The following is a 4,358-nucleotide window of genomic DNA, read 5'->3' on the forward strand; positions in this document are numbered from 1 at the left end:
TAATAATAATAATAATAATAATTTGTTTTATTTATATACCGCTATTCCAAAGATCATAGCGGTGAACAGCAAGTAAGCTAATTAGCAAGTAAGCTAGCAAGTAAGTGCCTGGCAAGTTATCCTTGCTGAACTCCTGCCTCTAACAGGACCAGAGAAGACCCCTTCCTCTTGTGAATCTGGGAAGCCTCCCATCCAGCTAGAAGAAATGCAAAAACATGGGGTGAGGTCAGGGTTTAATTTGAGCCAGGGCTAATTATGACAGGGCTCTTGGAGCAGATTAGCCAACGAAGGGTTCAGCTACCGAACAGATAAAATATTGATGGATTTATATCAACACTGTCGGCACTTTGTGAAGGGTGACCTCTTAATATTTTATCCTCCTGCAAAACTCTAGTCTGTTGGGAATACAACAGCCTTCTGCCCTCTGGGTGTATTGCACTACAACTCCTATCATTCCCAGCCACCAACCTGCTTATGATGGAAGCTGTAATCCAAGATGTCTAGAAGGTAACAGGTTACGTAACTGAATAGCATCTGTAGTGTAATGTATGGGCATGGGGACAAATGAGAGCATTGCCCCTCAAATAAGAATTCGGCCTTCTGTGAAATGTTCCTACAGTCTCCAAATTTTTAGCATCGAAGTAATTTCAAACTTCAGTTGAGATTTTAGTTTAGGCATCACTAAAGAAAAGGGGCAGGGGAAGTGACCAAGAGAATATGAATATGAACACTACAAACTTGAGAGTCCCAGTTGTGACATTTCCAGTGTCTTGCTCTCAGCAATGCTAAAATTTGGAGACTGAAAGAAATGTTCATGGGAGGCCAGAATCTCTATTTTGGGGCAATTCTCTAATTTTGTCCCCCTTCCCACATAGATCTATTTTGGAGATAGGTTCAGCCCCTTGCACAGCATTTTAAAAAGTTTTAACTAAAACCCACAATAGATAGCCAACATGGTGAAGTGGTTTGACTGTTGGACTCCAATTCTGGGCAAGTCACAAGCTCTCAGCCTCAGAGGAAGGCAATGGCAAACCTCCTCTGAACAAATCTTGCCAAGAACACATCTTGCCCATGATAGGTTCATTTTAGGACTGCCATAAATTGAAAATGACTTGAAAGCATAGAACAAGAACTACTACTACAAAACCCACAATGGATTCACTGGCTCATGGATAAAGGAACCATTAGACATTGCTGACCCAGGATGACCGGACATCCTCATTTTCCAAGACATGTCCTACAATTCAACCTGCTGTCCAGGAGGAATTTCAAAATGTCCTCAATTTTGAGCATGACTAAGAATCATGAATTTATAGTTAGCTTTTATTTTGTAATGTCCTGCATTTTTCTTGGATGTCCTTGAATGTCCAAGGCACCTTGTGGTGCCTTGTCCTCCTTTGCAGTTATGACATCTAGTCACTCTGTACTGACCCAAAGCTTTGTTTCAGCAAGTCTAGTTTAGATCAGGGAGTAGGGGGGGGGGGGAATACCGTTTTATTTTTCTACCATTATTAAACAATTGGAAGTCAGCAGCTCCAAGATCCATCTTTTGAGTCCTTGCTTTCTTCCTAACATTACCCCATGCAATGAGGTAGGCATTTCTGCTAAGGGGAAAGCTACAATGTGGGCAGGTGAGGGCAAAAAGGGCTACCCGCAGATGTCTGCATGATTTACTGTTCATCAGACTCCCATTCACTTTACAGTAACAACTTAAAATTGCTCCTTAAAATGAGGTTGCTGGAGAAAAATGCAGGGGGAGGAACCAGAAGTGTGCAAGCATTTTTGAGCTTGCTACTGGTACTACCAGTCACAGGTACCTGGATCGGATCATGTACTCACAGTTACCTTTTCCCCTAATATCTAGTAAATGTCCAGCTGCCCGAGCCAATATTTTGCACCAGGCTACAGCTGGTAGCACTCCGAGATTTAGTAAAAACAACAACAAAAGAGATTCTGCAATCTTATGCTTGCCTTTGCCTTTTGGGTGGTATTGTCTCTTCAGTGCTTTGGTAGACTTTTTAAAAAGGCAGAACATTGTAGAATATGCAGCCTTGTTTGCAACACAGATGTGAATGGGCAAGGAAGATGGCCAGCAGTCCATATGAGGATATTTCCCTGATGAAAACCAGGAGAGATGTGTGATCAAACAATATCATAGTATGATCATTAGGGGGGGATTTAATGAGGAAGAATAGCAGGAAGGGGTTTGCTTTTGCCTGAGTCTACAGGGAACAGCAAAGATTCCAATGTTTCTCAAACTCTGGTCTTCCAGGTGTCCACAGAAGCCCTAGCCAGTTTGGCCAACAATCAAGATCGGAGTAGTAGTAGAGTCATCTTCCTTAGAGGTCTTTAAACAGAGGCTGGATGGCCATCTCTCGGGGATGCTTTGACTGAGAGTTCCTGCATGGCAGGGGGTTGGACTGGATGGCCCTTGCAGTCTCTTCCAACTATGATTCTATGACTGACAGTCCAAGATCTGAGGGACAACAGAATCCCACTTCTGTTAGTCAGAGCTTGGGAAATGTACCTTTCCTCCCTTTTTAAATCACAACTCCCAGATTTTTTGAGCCAGCATCTCCCCTACCTAACCATTCTAGCCAGTGGATTTTGTGAGTTCAAATGCAAAAAAAGGTGATCTTTCCAAATTCGGTAGAATTGCAAGTTTATTTGGTTTAGACTCATGTAGGTGCTGTGTGGGTTTCAAACTGTGCCTAAGACTATGAAGACGCACAATATCATATCCTCCAACTGTCCTGATTTGACAGGGACAGTCCCGATTAATTCTCCATTGCCCTACTTTTTCAGTTGCTTTTAAGATGTCCCAGTTTCTCTCCTCTCCTCCTACTTTTCCCCTCTGCCCTTCACTTACTTCAATTGTAGCAAGTTGAGGTCACAGTGCAAAAGGAGTTTGAATTTATTTAACTCAGTAGGGCAGGGGAATTAGAAAAGGGGGATCAAATCTTGCTCTTTCTCATAGATTCAGGTGAAAGCAAACTGCTGCAGCCTCTCCTAGCATATGGATTCTTCCTTGTTCATTAATGTTTGCTATTTAGACCACACTCTGATATGGCTTGGCCACATGTGTCCCAGTATTCACCTGTAAAACCTGGAGGGTACACAATGGCTAATCTCTCATTTTTGAAAATAAAACCTACCTGTTACCAGGATTTATTGCAAGCAAGAAAGTTGGCCATTCACAAAGAGAACAGAATGGCATCAAGCCAGCTTTTCTTTCCACTGCCTTCCATTTAGCCTGAGTGCTAATGACTATTCCTGCTGAATTTGAAGCTTGCTCACTATTTCTTGGCTGGTTCTGATAAAGGTACAATCCAAGTGTACTTCTGGCCATTTTCCTTCTAGGCCAACAGGTCTTTCTGGGCTTTGCTTGTGTTGAGGGTGTGTGTGTTATTTGTTGTTGTTGTGTGCCTTCAAGTAGTTTCTAACTGATGGCAACCCTATCACAGGGTCCTCCTGGGCTGAAAGTGTATGGCACACTCAAGTCACTCAATGGGTTTCCATAATCGAATGGGGAATTGAATCCTTGTCTCCAGAATATTAGTCCAACATTCAAACCACTACACCATGCTGGCTCTCTTTACCTCGCAAACACATACGCACACTTTATCTCACTCACTCACACACACACACACACACACACACACACACACACTAAACTGGGGGCCCCATCCTCTCCTCCAAGAATCCTCTTGAGAAGAAAGTTAGCTTGCGGTGGTGGTTGACAACAGGAAGCCTCCTCCCTCCTGTCTTGATTGTGATCTGAAAATGTGGTTTGTGTTTTTGTGTATTGAATGGGAAATGGAACATGGGTAAAAGTTAACTGTCTGAACAAGCCATGTATGCATCCTGTTTTTAACATTTAAAAAATGAACTGTCAGGCATAACAGGATAACTGTTAGCTCTACTTCTGCAAGGGTAAGATGTTGCTGGACTGCTCTTTTAAAAAACCAAAATCATTCCCCTTACTTTGATTTTTATATGAATGTAAAATACCTGCTACAGCTTTTTGCTTAAGACCATAAAAATGGTTTCACAAAGCAGGTTGGTTTCAGACAGTGCATGCAATCCCACTTCTTGGCTTCATTATGTTATAAGGATATGCTTTCTATAGTTATTACAGACAGCAATCATAAACTCTGAAGAAGGACACTGTGAATATGTTCTGCATGGTGGCTACAGGTTTAATGGGTTTATAAACCCGCACATCTGGAGCACATGGGCTGGGAAAGAGTCTTGCAAAATGTTATAATGGGACCAGATAGAGACTAGACTTGTTTTACAAGGCCTCAGTTAATTTGTTTTGTTTTTTGCTTAAGCAGCCAAGGCAATGATAAGACAGA

This window comes from Sceloporus occidentalis, unplaced genomic scaffold (genome assembly GCF_023333645.1).
Source record: "Sceloporus occidentalis isolate IW3139 unplaced genomic scaffold, rSceOcc1.0.p SCAF_13, whole genome shotgun sequence".
Classification (NCBI taxonomy): domain Eukaryota; kingdom Metazoa; phylum Chordata; class Lepidosauria; order Squamata; family Phrynosomatidae; genus Sceloporus; species Sceloporus occidentalis.